Here is a 21,790-nt window from a genome sequence, read left to right as displayed (position 1 = left end):
CTTCTGACTCTGCTAAATTTTTGTTATAAATTACTGGCCTTTTTTATTGGTTACTTCAATAAATTTTCCGATATTGTCGTCTTCAAATATTTACATCGTGATCCATCTTGGCAACATCAATGTTGTTTGAACTAAAATGGAAGTTGACGTTGAAAGGGGGAGGAAACACGTCCAGCTGTTATTCGTCAGTGTGCGCGCTCTCATGTAATTGAGTGCATACTTGAATCATGTTCGGCAGTTGACTATTTGGCTAACTTACAATGTTGGTCTCATTAGCCGCGTCTGTGGCTGAAGTGTTAGCGCGCTGGTTTTCCATCCAGGTAGCCCGGGTTCGATCTCCGACTAGATAGTGATGGAATTTGGTGAAGGAATTTGTGGTGAACAAAGACTTTGCAGAGGATTTTTCTTGGTGTACTCATTTTCTTTCTATCATTCCACCAAAACGCACCACCTCCGCCTCATTTCATCTATCATCTGCAATAGTTGGGGTGAAGTCGAAGATAGTACTACAGTCTAGTAAAGTGATGTTAAAGCAAGCGCATTTTTCTGACCTTGACGTCGTGCGCGGGCATTAAGCGCTAGGTATGCTAGGAGGAATAAGCAGCCTGTTGGATTAAGAAAATAGTGGTGCACAAACTTCAAATGGAACGTGAAATTTTATTTCGTTATTTTTATATGGCTTCTTTCTATTTGTTATTTTATATATTGTGTGTAAAACAAAAGTACTAACACCTATTTCCTAGCCTAATGTTGCAGTTGTGTTTTAAACGTTAATAACATAATAAAGAGTAAAGAAGGAATATTCACACAAATTCCATATTTCCTAGCCTAATGTTGCAGTTGTGTTTTAAACGTTAATAACATAATAAAGAGTAAAGAAGGAATATTCACACAAATTCCATAATAACTAGAACTATAGGCTACTGTACTAAGTGAATTAAATATAAAGTGTTATCCCAAAGAAAGACACTGAATATGACATAATAAGTTGAAATTGATATTGATGGTATCTTTAGCCTTATAAAAGTAATCAAATAGTACATTATGCAACGAGCCTATAATGGTAGTAATTAAGACGCGAGGATGTTTATGAAACGAGCGCAAGCGAGTTTCATAATTTTCATACGAGCGTCTTAATTACCATTATAGACAAGTTTCATACGACTTTTTATGCTCGACCATATTTCTAACTTGAAATTATTCATAAGTATTCATGTTATTGTTATGTGAGTGAGTGCAATAGCCTACGTCATAAATTGTGAGATGTGTGCAGACGCGAAAGTATTTATTTTTTCCGGGAAACTAATGTCGACGACCTTGATATAATCTAGAGAGTAAGATAAACATTTGTCTTGATATAACCTTGAAATTGAATTCGACATTGAAAAACGAGATGACAAATTGAATTTATTTGAATATTATTTACAATTAACGCTAATTATTATAGTAACAGAACATAATCTTCTGCGACAGTATTGGATTTCCAGCCTCCGTGACGTTTCGATATTTGTCTTTCGATTGCATATCCGAGAATAATCGAAAACCTGAACTTTAATGAATAGGTGTACTTTAATGACATGCATTAAAGGACTGCTACCAGGTGTATAATTACTACATTTCGGCATGGTCGAGCATAAACAATATTACAGTACAAAGCAAAGTTGTCAAGGTATATGTTTTAACTGTAAGTAATATTACATAATAAGACTCTTATCGCATTATGCTTTTAGGTGATATTGGTGCACAACTTTCTGTTATCAGAATATTAAATTATCTCGAAATCTGCTGAAGCTATAGAGCTGACGTTTTACCAACACATAAACACATATCTTTTGTTTATTATGTAACAGTATTTGCTTTGTTAATTCATTTCCTTACAAACATTTTTCATGCGAATATTTTCAAACATTTTAATACACTGTCTTCACTAATACGTATTTACGATATATTAGATTTACGAAAACATTGTTTTAGTACCTGTAAGGCTACTAAACAAACATATATGAAAATTTCACTTTTCTGTAAAAAAATTGAGAAGATATTCCTTTTGAAAAAAAGCAAACTTGTGAAAAATGAGCATTAAAATTAAAACTTACATTCTTATAATGCACTTGCACTTCTCAGACAAATTTAAAAATTAACATGGATACAGTTTTAATAAGTTCTCTTCCCTTTATCCATTGAATCAGTGCTGGCCATCCCTGTATATAGCTGGACCAAGCGGCATAAACTACTTCATTTGTCTGTCTCTTTCCTTTCCGCTGTAAAGCGCTCAGGCTCTCCTGGGCTCTAAAGGGCGCGCTTGCTCCTATGGGCACGAGTTGACATCACTGGTCTAGTATATACAGTCACGAAGCTTGAGTTGAGTGGGTGCTAGGAACAATAGACTGTGCCGTTACTCTTTCGCATTGTCTGTAATGAGGCGATATTAGCGATCCTAGTGGTTAGCAACTATCTAAGGATGCATATTTACTGTGTATTGAGCTTCGTGATTGTATATACTAGATTGTGATAATATCTGTTTCCGATGCTGATATAGGAAGGGTTTGGGGCTCCGGATCCCTGAAGCTTATCAGCTACTCGTATGCGGACTGGACCTGGTTCAATCCGGGGCTAAGGCAGGATGATCAGGAAGGGCTTCATGGCTTCGAGCATCTGGGGCTCATCAGGCTACTTTGAGATATTTTAAACAGAAAAGTTTAATACAATTTTGCTCGTTTTTTTTTTCGATAAAAATTGTTTTATGTGAAACATTTTATTGCGTGTTTTGGAAAAAGTCATGGATTTAATTCCCAATATGCTTAGTCAGTTTAAGAGAGAGGTGCATTATGATATGAAATGATTTCAGTTTTGTCCTTTAAGGGGTAAGGTATAACTTACAGCAGTTAAATTTTGGAAATATTCAATACTTTTTTCATCCATTACTGTATTTTGTACAATAATGAAAATTAGTATGTGTAAAACTCTGTCCTTTTTGTTATATGAAAAAAAAAATATTTTTACGATTAAAAAAATTATTTACATTTCTTTTTTTTTTTTTTTTTTTTTTTTTTGAAAGTTCAAAACGGTGGCAGTTCACTGTGCGGTGATGAAGCGTTTCCCTAATAACTCAAAAACTATCCAACATTCTGTGATGAAATGTTTTGAGTGTATTTATGCATTTCATATCTACAATATGATGCAAAATCACTTCTCTACCTTTGATAGAATGTCTGATAACAAAATAAATTCATTTTAAAAAATGGTCAAATATCAGTATTTTCTTCTAACACAGAATAAAAAAAGAATATTGTTAAGGAATGTAGTTGAAAGAACATGATATTGCAAACATGAGTTTGAGCAATAAAATAAAGGAGAGAGAAGATGAAAAAGTTAACAAATTTATGAGTTATGAGGAAAACGCTTCATCATTGTACAATGAACTGCCACCATTTTTAATTAAAAACTAATAATAATTTTGTTTAAAACCTTTTTTCATCTAGCAGAAGGACAGTGTTTTATACTTACCAATTTTCGTTATTGTACAAGATACATTAATGGAGGATAAAAATGTTGAATATTTCCAAACATTTTACTGCTGTAAGCTGTACCTAACCCCTTAAATGTGCAGAAATTTGGTCAGAACAATTATGTGGCTTTTCTTTCTGCAAAGGAATTTTTCAATGTTACATTTGTTCGTATCAAATTTCTGCATATTTAAAGGACTAAACTAAAATTCTTTCAATCATTTATTATCATAATACACTGTTGTCTTAAATTGACTGGACATATTGGGAATTAAATTCCAAAACACGCTATGAAAAAAATTAATACAAAACAACATTTATCTAAAAAGAAAAAGCAAAAGCGAGCAAAATTGTATTAAACTTTTGTTTAAAATATCTCAAAGACAACCCCCCTGAAATTAATGAAATTACTTACGGCTCACTCTGTATAGGACACACGATGATCGAAAGCATTCCTAAATGTACGGACCCGTCACGGGTTCAGCACCCGTATTGCCAATCAACCAGCCACCCACTTGGTCATATTTCCAGCTGAAAGGATTTAATTGTGATAAAGTTGGAGCGTGTGCACGCTGCTAAGTTATATAAGTTAATTCACTTTTAATTTAATATCCAACTAAACTGTGAAGTTGGTTGTGTGCGCCTAGCCTTAGAGCAGCAGTGACCAAAACTCGAACGGCAGTGATTACACACTGGAGACAATCTAAGAAGTTAGGAGACGGGGAGAGGTACAGGGACATCATTTTATTTTTACTTCAATTTTTATTGTACCTGAGTTTTTGAATGTACTTCACTCCCACCCCCTCTACTAGTAAACTTCCAACTGTTCTCCTCACAGAACCAAGCGTATACAGTCAAAGTCGCCTTAAGGTCGTAGTAAACACAAACGGTATTGAGTTAGTGAGTATAGTACGTTCCAGAAGTATGTTCGCGTTTTCTAGTGCGAAAGAGCTTTCAATATTGAATCATATTCTTGCTGTCGTCCGTTTGCCTACGTCGCATACTGATTTCCCTCACCCGCAACTGTTTAAAATAACTTACATAAAAGTAATTAACTGTCACGTGATTTCCCCCCTTTCTACGATCCTGCGACATAACCACTTGGACGGACGGTAGATAGCATGTCTGAGTAATGTTATCTGTGCGGGTCGGACATAGGTGAAGATTGAATTTACAGTACGTAAGGTACTCTTTTATATAATGGGTATAGAATTATTTCAACATGAGTTACTAGTACGAAGGACGAAACTAGTAATTGGAATTAGATGCAATATTCTATATTGCGATAATATGCATAAAAGAACTGAAGCCTGTATCTAAATGAACGACCACCATTTTCAAAAATGTGTTTAAATATCCATATTATGATTATTTTTCAATTTAACTTCATTCTCTATATTCCACGCTAATGTGCTGTAGACATACTATACACTCCGTAATGAATACGTCAGCATGGTTAGCTAAGTTCTTGAGTAAAAAACTTATTATTAATACTGTACTGTATTTTGATTAAACAAAAACCTAATGAAAATTAGCAAACTCAAAATTACGATATCTCCTAGTTTACGTAAATGGATGAACTACTTTTCTTCCCTCATATACTTAGTAAAGTGATTTGTTTGTATTTTACGCCAGAATCATCGAACTTCAATCGTGGAAGCGGGTAGCAAACGGTGTTTCCGGCTCTGAACCATTAATCCAAAGGTAAAGCCAGGTTTATATTAAAAATGTTAGTAAAAATAAAATGATGTCCCTGTACATGGCATGAAAACTACAACCAGTGGTTGTTCGTGCACTAACATTGGTTTCTTTATCAACCCCGCGAATAAAAATAGCAAGCTTTGCTGTATCAGTAATGTCACTATTGTCATAAGAACCAATAAAAAATATGTATAAATCTTCTTGCTTTTCTTTTTAATATTCCTCAATGAACACAATCAGAAATTTCCTGAATTCTCTTCTGAATATTTAGTCGCTAAATGCGCAGTTTTTCAAAATTAATTAACAACTTTCATTGGACAAATTATTTCAGCCACCTTGATCATTACGCGTTTATAAAACTCTCCTTCGTTGGAAGGCTTAAGAGAACGAGCTATTTCGTTTGCCACTAGATAGCTGGCTTTCTCACATTTATTTATGTCATCTTTCTCTTTATGGCGATGATTGAAGGCTGATTTCAATTCTTGGAGTTTAATAGCTCACTTCATTATTACACTAGCACGTAATATTCAATCAGTTTCTCTATACTATTATTATTATTATTATTATTATTATTATTATTATTAAATCAATAACTAGTAAATAACTGATAATAGTCATGAAAAGATTAAAATAAGAAATTAAAATGGAGATACGGGGTAGTAATTATTTTATCATTTAAGGGAAGATGTAGGCCTATATATTGAGGCACGTATATAAGAATTATGGTAACGCTTGCTGATTAATAATAATAATAATAATAATAATAATAATAATAGTTATGCCTGTGTATTCAGCGTAATGCTCTGTAATGTCGCTTCTATATACTACTACTAATTGAACCGTTGAGCAAAGCAGCATATTACATTGTCTCCCACAGAACAGCGAATAAATTCCTCTTCCCATTCTGTACGAAACCTTCTGTTCCTGCTCGTATAGACAGAGGGTTTGTAGAGCAACATTGTACCGACACTGCTTACCATCAGTAAGTGAGTGAGACAGCAATGTACAGGAAACTCCCCTTATCAGTATGAATGTCTTTGATTACACGATGTAATCAAGATTGAGTGAATGCCAGTGGCGTAGTGAGATCGGAGATACTAGATCAGTGGAGAAGATCCATGATAGTATCGGAAATCGAATCCGCGACCTCTCCCCTTGCGTCGCAATGTCTTAACCGCGACGCTGTCGTGGATCCCAACGTAGTCTATACACACAGTGTCGTTAAATAACCGATTATAACATCTTGGCAGATTTCGAACCCATGACTATGCCTCCTATGCTACATTAGTGCCGTCGGTCGGCTGGGAAGTAGGCCTACATGTGGAATTATTCTTCGTCTGCATTCTTCGGTAAAGACAATGCAATTATTTAAGCCGCTTTTACACTATAGAACCTATGCGATATTGCAAGATGATAATTGAGTAACATTAAAATGGCAAAGAGAGCCTCAATACATTCAGAAAACCAGTTTGGAAGTCAATTTGTCCATCAAAATAACATCCGCAGTCAGAGTTGGCTTCTACATGTGGGTATACTCTTTGAGTGAGCGTGATGGTAGACACCCTTAAAGGAGGCCCTGTTTCTTACTTATTGGCATATCCATCGGCATGAATATGTGTGGAAGTGAAAGGGTTTGGATTCGTTCGACCGGTTTTCGCGAAGTGTTCAGAGTAGTGAGCCCAAAGAAAGCAGAAAGGAGGTATCGAGACGGGGCGGAAGTGCGGGGAGAGTCTGTCGCTCTGTTTCCTGGAATTGCTTGGGGGAATCCGACCTCATAAAAAGTAGAGCCCATATTTTATGCAATATGGAAATGAGAAATATGTACATAAATATGTAGCTAAAAATGGCAAATATGTAGATAAATAAGTAATATATCATCTAAGCTTTATTAGATTTATTTCTGCACACTGGTAAGAAAACAGAACTGAAAAATAATTGAGGGGGACCAGCGCAACAGTGGTCTAAGCCACTTGTTTAATAAATGTAGAAAAATCAAGTTAAAGTTATATAATTGTTGTTTTTCCTAGAATTTGAAAAATCAAATTTTGTTCTTAGTGGTGTGTTGTGTGATGCTTAGTTAACTTAACTACTATGTTATATAATCTTCTATTAAGAAGTTTTAAATATATTATAGACTAGCAGTACCCGTGCGCTCCGCTGAACCTGTTAGAAATAAATATAAAGTAATTACATAATTAAAATAAGACGCTTGATCCAGGGAACATTCGTGTTTGATAGAAGAATAAATCGTTTAATATGTTACTTAATTTAAATTGTGTTTAAATAATTAAAATGCGGTCATTTTGGTCCAGAGAGCAATCATTTGGTGCAATGACAATTCCTTTAACATGTTTCTTAATTGTTATTACATGTAACCATAGTGTAATGAAGATTGACATATCATTTAGTTTTAATGTGTATACTTTATATTACTTGCTGTGTTTCAGAAGTTACTGTAATAACATTGTAGAATTATGTCCATCTAGAGGAACCACACTTTCCAATGGTGAAATAATAATTAAACAATTAATTAGCTTCCGATATTACTTCATACAAACACAGAAACATTCTCTTAGGCTATGTTTAATAACTTTCGATTGTTGTTGTCCAAGGCCCTTAATGACGAAGTCATTTGTTTTTATTTCAGTACAGCGCCTTAAGATGGCGTTGTTATTGTAATTTTAAAACTCATTTATCTCATTAAATATCAGTCCTATAAAAATTTTGTATAGAATAGAACGTATCGGAAATTAGTTTTAAAGAAACTTTTGTTATGTAATATTTTTCTTGAAAATCAATAATAAGCGAGATATTTCGATTTATTTAATTCAGGCCCCCCCTTTTAAATAAAGTGTTTTGAATGCCATATAGCCTAAAATCTAAGTTACAACGAACTTAATTTATATTCCAGTTTTCATATAAATCGGTTCAGCCATTATCGCGTGAAAAGGTAACAAACATACAGACAGACAGACAGACAGACACAGAAAAATTTCAAAAAAAGCGATTTTCGGTTTCAGGATGGTTAATTATAGATGTTAACACCAATTATTTTTGGAAAATCGAAAATTATCAGAAAAATTTTGGCTACAGATTTATTATTAGTATAGATTTTATTATGATCCTACGATACTTTTTCTCGATTAGACCAGTGTTACACTGTAATTTGTTCGCGTGCGAGAAAGCACAAGAAATTTGTTTGAATAAATGTTGGGCTTTTTACTTGTAATGAAACACTGTTTAATTATAACAGTTTCGTGTAAGTTTTACAATGCTTTTCACAATAATTTTAAATTATTGAGGATCCCAATGCCAAGAGATTAATCCCAAACGTATTGTATAATTTTTATGGCTTATAGGCAGATCATGCTATATTTTTATCAGCTTTAAAAACTTTTAAAATAGGAGGTATCCCACCTGTCATCTACATCCAGGGAAGTTATAAAAATTCATTCTTGTAGAGTGAAAATATTTTTCTCAGATTTTGTCATTTGTGGGATAGTCCTTTATTATTATTATTATTATTATTATTATTATTATTATTATTATTATTATTATTATTATTATTATTATTATTATTATTATTATTATTATTATTATTATTATTATTATTATCCTATACATAATCAGGTAAGTTACAGGACCTTCTTCATCCTCCACATTTTTTATTTGAGCTTCCCCAGTCCTACTTTCAGAAATCACACTATTATGCTATAATGAATGATGAAAAGCGGAACATATTTCGAAAGGTCACAAATATCCTTAGCTTTATTTGGATTTATTGGCCTTAGTTTGCAATATTTTTGTGTCAAATTCACATGTAGATGAAGAGTGTGTTTATCATTTCTCTCTAGTCCGTTAACAACATATACATAACTATTCATGTGACTTGATACTGACTTCTTATTGGCTGTTTGGGGTTGGAAAAACGTTGAACTCAAACACAAAGGATATTCTTTTAGGAGAATTTCATTGTAGTAGGTTATTTTACAGCGCTTTATCAATATCTAAGGTTGTTTAGCGTCTGAATGTGATAATGCCGGTGAAATGAGTCCGGGATCCAGCACCGAAAGTTACCCATCATTTGCTCATATTGGGTTGAGGGAAAACCCCGGAAAAACCTCAACCAGGTAACTTGCCCCCACCGGGAATCGATCCCGGGTCACCTGGTTTCGCGACCAGACGCGTTAACCGTTACTCCACAGGTGTGGACTTCATAGGAGAAAGATTACATGCTTCGTAACAAGCCATATAATGGTGAATTGGTCTTTTCCATTTCGTAGGAAGATAGTTTGTCAAAATCAACAAATTGAGTCAATATTTAATTTTTCTCATTGGGAGGGTTAGACCACTGTTGCGCTGACCCCCCTCAGTTTCAGGTGCACATGTGATTCAACCTCATTTAATTTATTCTATGAAGGCTCAAGTAATAAAATATTTTTCCATACTTTCTGCGGTCATGGATCGCCTTATGTCTGTTAGAATGTTCTTATAAATGGAAAACGACCTCTAAACTTAACACGAAGTAACTGGAGCGTATTTCAGATGAGGAATGATACTCGGATCAATGTTCTCAGAGAGCTGCACGCACTCACATTTAGGCTAAGTATTTTGCATACAGTGGAACAAGTTGTGTAGCCTGGGATCTTTTTCACTACATCATTAAATATTACTGAAACACACTCGCCGCTTACTCCCTCGCTGGGTAACAACACTGCTACAATTTCTGATGCGTTTTTAGAACAAGAAAGGAAAACGTTTGAAACTAGTAATTGTTGACGGCATCGAACTCGTGTAATTTAGCTTTGAGTATTATAACGGGAATATATGAGTAGCTCAATAGCGTTCAAATTATTTTTCCTTTCCAGCTACCGTATTTGATAATTCAATATAAGCGCAAAATAAACCGAGAAATTATTATTATTATTATTATTATTATTATTATTATTATTATTATTATTATTATTATTATTATTATTTCGGAAAACGTATTATGTGTCTTTCACGTGTTAAATTTTATATTACTTGACATGTTTCAGCCTGCTATCGGCCATCTTCAGAACTGGTTGTTGTTGGTCTTGGCGCCTTTTGTTTGTGTTTCTTGTGGGGTTTGTTTGTGTAGTGTAATGTGGAATCAAAGAGTGTTGTGTGTTCTGAAATTGAGTTGTGTGTTGAGAATTTCATTTGGATGTGTTTTTGTGTGTCTGTATATTTCGTATTATTTCAATTCTCAACACACAACTCAATTTCAGAACACACACACTCTTTGACTCCACATTATACCACACAAACACACCCCCAGGAAACACAAACAAAAGGCGCCAATACCAGCAACAACCAGTTCTTAAGATGGCCGACAGCAAGCTGAAACATGTTAACGAGGTAATATAAAATTTAACACGAGAAACAAACACAATAAGTTTTCCGAAGTGATATACTGTTAAAAGTTGTGTAATCAAGATGTATTATTATTATTATTATTATTATTATTATTATTATTATTATTATTATTATTATTATTATTATACATTCTGCAATAATTTTAAAAATATGTAAAATTGTGTAGTATGGTGTGAAATAGGAATAAACTGAAACTAGTTAATTATCCTCATATTTATATAAAATATGAACGTTTGAAAGCGGTTTTATGGTGCATAAAATTCCTATTTTGCCCATTGAGACCTATTTTTTAAGGTTTTATAGCCTAAAATTGCCTATTTCTCTTTGTTACGTGTAGGCCTATGTTTTTAAATTTTCGTGTAGCAGTGAAAGAGAAAGTTTCGAATGCCATGAGGTGGGTTAGGTTAAAATATCCTGTAATTGTTTCGTTGTAGGAATGAAAAAATTCCTGGAAGGTGTCTGGTTTTGTCGAGCATTTGGGCAGGCAGTAGGAATGTGATGATGATGATGATGATGATGATGATGATGATGATGATGATGATGATGATGATGATGAATCGGAAGGATGTAATTCTCACTAAAGAAATCATGATGACAAATATTGTTAGATTTAAATATGCATCCATTGCTTCGGTATCATTGCGAAGAATTTTTTTTTTCTCTTATAAAAGGCAAAATTTTACAATAGGAAATTAGAGAAAAATGTTATGTATTGCAATGCCAATTATAAATAATGTGTTAATTGTAAATTCATTGGTAAATTAATTAATTAAATTGTAAATTGAGCACTTAAGTATTAGCAACCTTAGAGCAATGAAGTCGATGAATTCATTAAAAATTACGTATCGGTATTCATAAGGTAACAAAAATATAGTTTCTAACCGCAATATTTTTTTACTGTTTTTGTCACTGTGTACCATAATGGTTAATACTCGCTAATTAATTGCATTTTTATAGTTACTGTAGTTAGTGTGCACAGAAATTACATTTTACCTGCATAAAATAGTGTTTTTAGCTGCATGAAATTGTATTTTTAGGTGCCTAAATCTATGTTTTAATGCCTATTTTTATTAATTAAGGGCCTATTTTAGGTGCCTAGAAGTTTGTTTTAAGTGTCTAAAAATCCGAGGTCTAATTAACCTATCAGGCAGTACATCTCACTTTACGATATGTGACAGGGAGACCAATATTGTTGTATACATTTCAAGTCTGATTAGTGAAATATGTTACTAAGGGGAAAATTAACTGGCCACTCTTCCTCATTATTTTCTGGCTTAGTTACCTCATGAGTGATGCCTTATTGATGTCAGTTATGAGGTCCCAACCAGTCTTTGCACTGTTCACTAAATATAGGCCTACATACATTATTACATTAGTATGTACATTTGAAGGGTTCAGAGCCATAGTGGGCCAAGCGCCATTTATTAAATACGGAGAAACCAAGGGTTAAAGTTAAGTGAATACCATAGTTTAATGAAGATTGACATACTCATTTAGTTTTAATGTGTATATTTTATATTACTTGCTATATGTTTCCATCTAATTATGGTAATAACTTCATGTTAACCATTGTTTTCTACTGTTTTAGTAAATGGCACTTGGCCCACTATGGTTCTGAACACTTCATTTGTATTGCGTTTAAGGAAATTAGTCCGAATTTCATCTACCATTAATTCTACCAATGCATACACTTTCCCTTTGTTTTAACTTTGGAATAATCTAGAATACCTTAATTTTTTAGTGGTTTACAAGTAGATATTGGAAATTACCTGGTAAATTACATTTCCGCAATTTATGTACATTTGTATCCTTCTTTCACTTGTCTCTTTAATTGCCCAGATCTCACTTCCATATATTGAATTGATTTTTAATCATGTGGATTTTTTATCCTTAGTGCTGCTGTACCAATGACAATATTAACATAAGAACACATGCTTTATTGCTTCTATTTTGAAAATTGAGCCATTTCGTGTTATATTTCTCTCAACTTAGTAAGAAAGGCAACAATCAGCTCAGGTAAGTTAGGCCTAAATATGTTTGCTCTAGAAATTTGTTTATAGAGATTTTGCTTATCAAGAGATCCTTGATTACTAAGATACAACTTCAGTGTGTCCAGATGTTCTGTCTAAATTCGAATATTCTGTGAATTGCTTACTGCACATTGTCTTTCATTTTTATTGTTGAATCAAATGGTTTGAATGTTGCAATTCGGTACTCCGTCATCATTCCGGAGTTCAAATTTGATGATTCAAACGCATTTTAATTTTCATTTTATTTCGAACCTTTTCATGTTTCAAGTCCAAGTTACTTCCCCATCTCAATTGCTTCGAAGTACAACGATCTTGAGTTCTGTAACTCTACCATTTAAACACGGCATAATTCATAGTGAAGTTCTAATGTTCACACGGAAACTCGCAGTGGTACGTACGGCTGATAAATTATATTAATGGAGCATCCGAGTGATGGACAGCAATTAAGAAGTGTGTTATCTTCCTTCATTATCGCCTGTTGTTCCGGATAAAACCTCATTTGTGCTACACTACTTCACAGATAGCGATCTGGAACATAGATTTCATTGTCTGTCTATAAATAACAGGGTTTGTGGAAGGCAAAATAATAACAAAGAGAAGTAATGTATTGGAGTTCACCATGAGCTGGATTTATGCTCGTTGTCAGGAGTGTAATTTATCACTTTCATTCAGAGCAGTGCTTTACAGAAGAACAAACTTAGCGTCTTTAATACTTGTCAAATTTATTCTTTAATTACAGAAATACCATTAATGTAGTATTTTCTCATTTCTGTTTTCTTGTGTCCTCTTCTAGTTATTACCTCTTTTTCTCCGTCACCCTCTCCCTCTTTCTGCTTCTCCCCATTCTTTTTCTACGCATCTAAATTCTCCAATTCTTTCTTTCATCTTGATATTTTATTCCAAATTCTTCAACTTTTAATGATTCTCCCACTTCTCCATGTTTATCCCATTTCCCATTTCTTCTCCTACTCTTGTTTCGCCCCTCTTCTTTCTTTATGTAGTCTTGTTCCTCCTGTTCATTTCTGTTTTTCCTATTTATTTCTCTTGCATTCCTATCCTGTTCCTCTTAGTTTAACTTCGTTTCCCATTTCTTCCTCCGTTGTACCTCAGTAACTCGTATCTATTCTCCTCCTAATTGTTTCTCTCCTTCTACTCCTTATACCCTTCTGTTCCTGCACATTTTTATTCCTCCCCGCTTCTCTTTGTTACCCCTTCTGCTCCTAATATTTTATCTGCCCCTTGCTATTTCTCTCCACCTCCTCGTTTCTCTGCAGTCGCTCGTTGTTCTCCAATTCCTCGTTCCTCTCCAACCCCTCCTTATTCCTGTCAAGCTCCTCCTTGTTCATTTCCAGCACCTCATTGTTCCTCTCAAGCCTCTCATTGTTCCTCTCAAGCCTCTCATTGTTCATCTGTAGTCCTCGTTGTTCCCCTCCAGCCCCTCGTTCTTCTCCAGCCTTCCGTTCTTCTACAGCCTCTCGTTACTCTGAAGCTCGTACTTCTGCAGCTCCTTGTTGTTACTCTGAAGCCCCTAGATTGTTTGCGGCCTGTCGTTGTTTCTTTTCAGTCCTTTGTTGTTCCTCCCCAGCTCCTCGTTGTTTCCATCTAATCCCTCGTTCCTATCCAGCCCCTCGCTGTTCCACTCCAGCCCATCTTTTTTTCTCTCCAGTCAATCGGTTTTCCTCTCCAGCCAATCGTTGTTCCTCTCCAACCACTCATCCATCTCCAGCCCCTCGTTCATCTGCAGTCCCTCATTGTTCCTCTCCAGCCCCTCGTTCCTCTCCAGTCCCTCGTTGTTCCTCTCCAGTCCTTCGTTGTTCCTCTCCAGTCCTTCGTTGTTCCTTTCCATTCCCTCGTTTTTCCCCTCCAGCCCCTCGTTGTTTTTCTCCAGCCCCAGCCCCTCGTTATTATTCTCCAGCCCCAGACCCTCGTTGTTCCTCTCCAGCCCCTAGTTGTTTCTCCCCAGCTCCTTGCTTCTCCAGACTCTCTTTGTTCCTCTCCAACCCCTCTTTGTTCCTCTTTGTTCCTCTCCAGCCCATCGTTGTTTCTATTCTGCTTCTCGTTATCCCTCTCCTAGTTCTCATTGCATTTTTTTTATCGTGCTCTTCCTATATATCCCTGATATTTTTCGTGCCTCTTTGATTCCTAATTGCTCGTAGGCTTATCTTTCTCGTTTGGAATCCATGCCATACGCCGGTGAACAGAATTCATGAAGTAACAGTTGTACTAATAATGTATTTCTGCAAAACATCAACTACTTCTGTATTTTAATTTGGACGTTGTAATGTAGGAAAACCTTATTTGTTTCTTACGTATGTTACACTTTATTATAATTGGCTGTTTTGTCCTTTCAGATGATTTCAACCTCACGTACTGAATGACACGTGGAAACTCCGTTACCACGTCATCACGACGTTCGACGTGAGACAAAAACGGACTAGCGTCCATATCCGAGACAGTATTCAAACCCATGGCAGTAGTCACTTCAACTGTTTTCTACAACTCGAGGAGCTACTGAAAGAAATCGCTGGCAAAGCATTCGTAAGTCTACAACATATCGTTATTTACTGGCATACTGCTATATTGTTATTGATTTGTGTTGAACTTCGTAATTGTGTCATTTTATTTGAAATAGTAGCTCTGCCTTATATTTATCTTTATCTTTTATTGTGGAATATACGTACATTATATAGTATTGTGTGTAGTCTACGTAACTTTTTTTACAATTTAATTGCAATTTTGGTTGTAACAATACTGGAATTACTTTTTGTGTCAACTTAAAGACTCTGTAATGCTACATTGTTCTCGTGTGACTTTGTTTTCTTGTGATCATTATACAGTATACTATTTATATAGCAATATTCACTCTAAAGTCGTAAGTAACGTCTCAGCGGCTAGTTTCATGACACAAAATGATTTTTTACATTTCCCTGCCAATAGACATAATTTGAATTGTGCATAAGTTACGAAATGTGTATAAATAGTGCCGAGTGTAGGTACACAGTGCACAGTTTCAATTAATAATGTGAGAATTTTATTACGGTTGATTCGGCCACTTTATCATTGTTCGAAGTATAAAGGGAAAGTATCATAATTTTACAGAAAAAAAAAGAAAAAGAAAATTAATTTTGGAATAAACTTATTATGCTAGGCCTGCTTACAATTTACATTGTTATTTTAGGGTGAGGTTTAATATCTTGAGCCAGATGACTACACAGTAAAGGAAAGGTAATTTCCTGAATCATTAACGGTCATTAGTTGTAAACCTCGTGACAAATTTCTGTGAATTTCTGTAAAAGCATCTTCAGCAGAACGGCTAGAGCGCTAGGCCGTCGGCTTTTCACGCTGGTATAGGTCATTTGTTATCTCGTGAAACCAAATGGTTGCGTGCGCCGCAGCACATAGTAAGAATCTTATGCTGGGAGTAAGTTAGCTCGCTTGCTATGAGTAGGCACAATTTTCTGAAGATTTTTCTGTGACTTTTGCTTTTCCATGAGACAACATTATTCTCTTCAATTACGGGAATAGATTTTTTACTGTATAAGATTCTTTAACTTTCCTTTTCACCAGACTCTCCATAAATTCATGTATGTATGTATGCATGTATGTATGTATGTATGTATGTATGTATGTATGTATGTATGTATGTATGTATGTATGTATGTATGTATGTATGTATGTATGTATGTATGTATGTATGTATGTATGTATGTATGTATGTATGTATTTTTTTAATCCTTGTTTACAAGCATGTTCCATTACAAAAATGCAATACTACATGCTAATAGAATACACATTACAATATTGCTAACTCTTCCGAATACAATGTATACACATTATTGCTAGCTTATTCTACTTTCCCTAAATATATTATTTACAACATGTTAACATCTATGCTACTGTTGAAGCTTTTAAATACTTTGTACAACACTATTTTAGTACCTATTCCATTTTTTTCTATTCACAGATAAAAAAATCAATACTATTGCTAATCATTTTAAAAACTATGTTTAGAAATATACTATTTAACAAATTAACCTACTTTCCCTAAATTTACTATTTACAACATGTTAACATCTATGTTATTGTTGGATCTTTTAAATACACTGTGTGCGTGCGTGCGTGTTTTGTGTGTGTGTGTGTGCGTGCGTTCCTTTAGCCTATATGTTCTCTAGATATCAATTCCAGTTATACAAATAGCAACTCTCCGCTGTTAGTTAATTTCCTTTCTATTGTCGCATAATCGTCTTCACGAATTTCTTCCAAATTCTGATTTCTTCACCGACAGATTATAATATTTCATTTGAAAGGGTTACCTATTATTTTTAGTCTTCGGAATGTTTCACGACATTAAAATTACGTATATTTCGTGTTTGCCTATGTAATGAATGACGAGCAACAATCTTACTGTATTTATCGTCTGTAAATTTATTTTTTTACACACGGCCTTCCAGTGGCTATTCTTCAGTGAAAGTGTTTTGCTCCTCAGGAAGGTAATTTTATACGCTGATTCTATTTTAAGTTGTACGGCTGTAATATTAGTTTCGCAATGCCCATCTTCATTCTCACATTACTGGTTCTCTATTGCGCTCTGGTGTTAACAGGCGGATTTAGTATCCACTGTCTATGTAGATTTCCGAAAATACAGCAAAGGATTGTAGCACGAATCTTCTTCCGTAACCTTCAGAATATCTGAAGATTATTTTAAGAACATGCGCTGTCCTATTTGGAGATTCTTCTTTCCAAGTTTGCTAAAACTTTGTCTGCTCGTGTCCAGAGTAAACCAGTTTGATTCCATTCAGAGATTTCTAGGCGGAATTCTTGCAAATAATCGTCCGTATATATTCAATTTAATTTATTAGGCCATTAAAGATACAAGTGATAGGCTTCGTCACATATGATACATTTGAAAAATACGAACTATGAATCAAATTAATTAAAACAATAAAACTTAATTAAAACAATTCACACATGATATAGTTTTACTAACAAAATGTAACTAAATTTATTTACGAAAAAGCAATTTCATTCGAAATCCTGTTTAAAAACGCACCGACACAGTAAAAAGGATTTTTGGTAACCAATTATAAAATCTAATTTTAAAAATTTGATTGGTGAATTATGATACTGTATTAACTTGAAGTTTGTTATATAATTTCATTCCCATTCCCCATAACAGAAGTTAGTGTTAGTTTTTTGTAATCAACAATATGGATTATTAACTTGTTCTCTATTTCTAATTTCTTGATCAAGAACATTGGCTACTAATGAGTAATTGTCGATATTATGTCGAGTGTAAAGGATTAGATCGTATATGTACAAATTTATAACTGTTAATATATATGTAATGTATGAAAAGTGGTCTAAAATGTTCAAGATAGTTTCATTTACATAAAATTCTAGTGGATTTATTTTGCAAAATCAAAACATTTCCAACTTTGGTACCATTCTTCCAGAAAATTAAGGCATATCGAATTATCGTCTAAAAGAATGAGAAGTAAGCAAAACTTAGATCATTCTGAGAAACTCATGTCTTTGGTTTCTTTAACAAATGTAAAACTCTTGATAACTTTGTACGTATATAACACGTAATATGTTTTCCTGTGTCAAGTTAGAATCTATAAAAATCTTAGAAATTTTTGTAGTTTTGATTGTTCTTATTTATTTGATGATTTAAACTAAAAGTTTTGTTGATAGCTTTCTCTTGATTAAACAAGAAACCAATAGATTCAAAATCATAAATCCATCTGTCACAGAAGATCGTTGGTAAGGGCATGTAATTCATTCAGAGCAGTTCTGGAACATAAGTAGAATTATCGTCATACAAAATTGTTATAGCATTGATGAAGTCAGGAAGTTCATTAATTACTCTTAAGAATAGTATTGGACCTATTATTGAACCTTGTGGAACTCCATAATGTATACACGTGAGACTCGACCAATTATCATCTACTGCAACTAATTGCCTTCTGCCATGAAAATAGGTTCTAAAATATTCAGTCTATTCCCTCGATTTCCATAGAATTCTAATTGAGAAGCGTTGAATCAAAAAGCGCTCAGTCCATTCGCAGGCGAAATGCTGTTTAAAACGGATTCCCCCTACTTCTGTAGCGCTGAATCGACCTGTGCAATCTGTTTGTTTCAGAAAGCGCTCCTTCACAGTCTAAAATAGCTTCGAAATGTGACGTTTGGTTCAGCGCTGAGTCCATCGAGGTGTTTGGAACAAAAAGCGGTTTTTAACGTACTAGATGAAAATAATCTAGTATTTTCCGCTATGTATTTCTTTGTGGATGCAACCTGAAACTTAGAGCATTTACATGGCAAAGCAACCTGGTAATTATCATTGGCTACCTTACGGTTTCGCCGCACTTTTATTGTTAACAATGACAGCTAAAAATATGTTGAAAGAAAATTTGTTCAGTTAGAGATTTGCAGCGTTGCATGATAGAACACGTGGAGACAAACCAAGTAAATATTAATTAGTGTGGAATCCCAAGTACCAGTTGCAGGCTCTAGTAGGGGGGACAAGAAAAAGTCTGAAGATTAAAGGAACTAAGAGATATAAGAGGTAGAAGTAAGGTAAATTAACATATATTGATACATTTTATAACATTTCTTACTCCAGATTCTACAAGGTGCGGGAAAGTTGGACGGTTTTAGAATGTCTTTTACTGAGCAACGTGGGGGGTTATGGGTATGGATCGATCGTCGTTTGTCAGCATGTTCGATGTCATTTTAGTAATCATGGAGTCATGGAGTGCGCAGCATCGTGCGTTTGTTGTCGTGATATTTTTCAAGAATATTGATTTTTTCAAAACTCAGCGCCTCTTTCGTCTCCATTTTGATGTTAGCCGCCACGGAGCCGGTTCTTGCCGCAATACCATATTGAGATAGGAAACTTAAGATAAACAGCATCAGGTTTCAATAAGAAACAAAGTCCGTATTTTTTATGAGAACGGGAACACTGAGAGAGTAACAGTGAACGCTACGTCTAATTACTGACGAGATTTCTTCAAGCAGAACTGCATAGGCGTTTCGTGGGATTAATAAACGGATGGTATTGTTTCAGCAATATAGTGACACGGTTCATACGGCTAACAACTTCATAAAATTTCTGCGCCTCGTGTTTCCATGGAACATTATTTCTCGGCGCGGCGACATATCCTGGCCTCCCCGTTCGTCTGACCTCATCATCTGTGACTATTTTCTGTGGGGTTACCTGAAGTAAAAAGTGTACATAAACAGGCCCGAAACAATTGATGATCTGAAGACGGCCATTTCCCAGAAAATCGCCAATATTGATTGTTTATTACCGTCCCGTACCATTACAGGCCTTGAATACACTCAGCCAGCCACCGGCGTAGCTCAGACATAAGCGCGTTTGCCTGCTGATTCGGTTGCGCTCGTGTGCGGGTTCGAGTCCCACTTGGATTTATTACTTGTTTGGTTTTTCCGAGGTTTTCCCCAATCGTAAGACGAATGTCAGGTAATCTATGGCGAATCCTCGGCCTCATCTCGCCAAACACCATCTCGCTATCACATCCACGCTAAATAACCCAGTAGTTGATACAGCATCGTTAAATGATAAAGTTAAAACATGAAAATTCGCGGCCAAATTCTCAACCTTAGATATCAGACGAACACACTGTGAGTAGGATGCGTATTTTCCGGGCTAGAGGGCCGTGGTCTGTCGGTGTTACAACCAAACGTTTCGTCCAATACTCCGGTGGACATCTTCAGTGGCGTGGTACACGTGTGCGGAGAGGTCTGCTGTGTGTATCAGGAACTGGCCAGTCTCAATGCCAGTTCCTGATACACACAGCAGATCTCTCCGCTCCCATGTACCACGCCACTGAAGATGTCCACCGGAGTATTGGACGAAACGTTTGGTTCTAACACCGACAGACCACGGCCCACTAGCCCGGAAAATACACATCCTATCAACGCCGGCCGTGAAAGCCTACATTATAACACCGTGAGATTCTCGTGATGTGGGGTTGACACTACGCCGGACCTCCACCTAAAATGACGCACATGTCAATTGATTGAAGTTTGTCCAACAAAAGTATGAAGTGTTGTAAAAAAGTGCACGTGGTTTTAAGATCTCTGAATTAGCAGCGACTCCTTTCTTTTCTTCCATGTGAACGGGGCTATTGGTGTTCTATCGCTGGACATCCCTTATGTAGTATCGTATGTCGTTCATGTTCTTGGTGGGATTCCACCCCAAGACATTAACTCCGAAGCAAAGTCAAAGTTAACTCTTAGTGTTGAATATCCACAGACGGACATGTAACTTCTGCCTGACTTTTGGGGCTTCCTACAGACCTGCAGTTCGGCTCCCAGCACACTAAAATCTTTACTCGATACCAAAGATTACTGAGGATTTCCATGTTAACCACCAGCTACATAGCAGCTAACATATTCATGTGAGCTGACTATACTACTGTTAAATTTCACCTCTAGTAGTGCTCTGCAACTTCCTCTCTTATGTATTGACCTAATAGATGACACTACGTAAAGATTAATTTTTGGTCCCACAGAACATATCTGTTATGGTGACAATCATTAATAGATGACAATTGAGGGATGCTCCGCAATAACAAGGTATGTGTAAGAAGTGGGTATTTGGCAGAAAGTAAAAGTAACATTGTTTTCATTAGCAAAGAAAGACCTTTTGCAAATCCGCGTTTTTGAATTAGTATTATTGAAAGTTTATATGTATAAAGTTTAATGTATTATTCGTCAAAATCTCGTTATTGAATTTGTTATTTTGATACATTAATTTTGGCGCCTATACCGAGGTATGTGTACATACCTTGTTATTGCTGAGCACCCCTCAATTGATAGATGACGTTCATTTTTGGGCCTTAAGCCCTTAAAAATGTCATCAGTTCCCCAATGAATAGGTAAACAACGGAGTGAGACAAGTGGTCAATAAACTTGGATCCAATATAATTTCTTATCCATTGTCCCAAGACCCTTTGTCAGAATACGTTGTCGCGTAGCTTTTAGTTTGTCATTTCTCTCTCGCCCATATTTATAACAATTCCGGCAACTATATTTACATATCTCTAAATATTCGTCCCTGAAATTATTAATAAGAAAAATGAAAACTGAAGGCAGGGACAGAGAGATTTTAAGCACGAAAAGTTCGTG

The 21,790-nt window shown here is 35.2% G+C and overlaps 1 protein-coding gene across 4 annotated transcripts in view; it reads left to right on the top strand.

Annotated features, from left to right (window-relative positions):
- LOC138707810 (serine/threonine-protein kinase NIM1) overlaps nucleotides 1-21,790 on the top strand; it is a 918,589-nt gene that overhangs the window by 87,089 nt on the left and 809,710 nt on the right. For all 4 annotated transcript variants that reach the window (XM_069837750.1, XM_069837753.1, XM_069837752.1 and 1 more), the window contains exon 2: nucleotides 14,989-15,175. The gene's annotated coding sequence lies outside the window, so the exon portion shown is untranslated. The remainder of the gene's footprint in view (nucleotides 1-14,988; nucleotides 15,176-21,790) is intronic.

The sequence above is a fragment of the Periplaneta americana genome, chromosome 10 (assembly GCF_040183065.1).
Source record: "Periplaneta americana isolate PAMFEO1 chromosome 10, P.americana_PAMFEO1_priV1, whole genome shotgun sequence".
In the NCBI taxonomy this organism is placed as follows: domain Eukaryota; kingdom Metazoa; phylum Arthropoda; class Insecta; order Blattodea; family Blattidae; genus Periplaneta; species Periplaneta americana.
The sequence above is the reverse complement of the archived record's forward strand: the minus strand, read 5'-3'. Positions and strand labels throughout refer to the sequence as shown.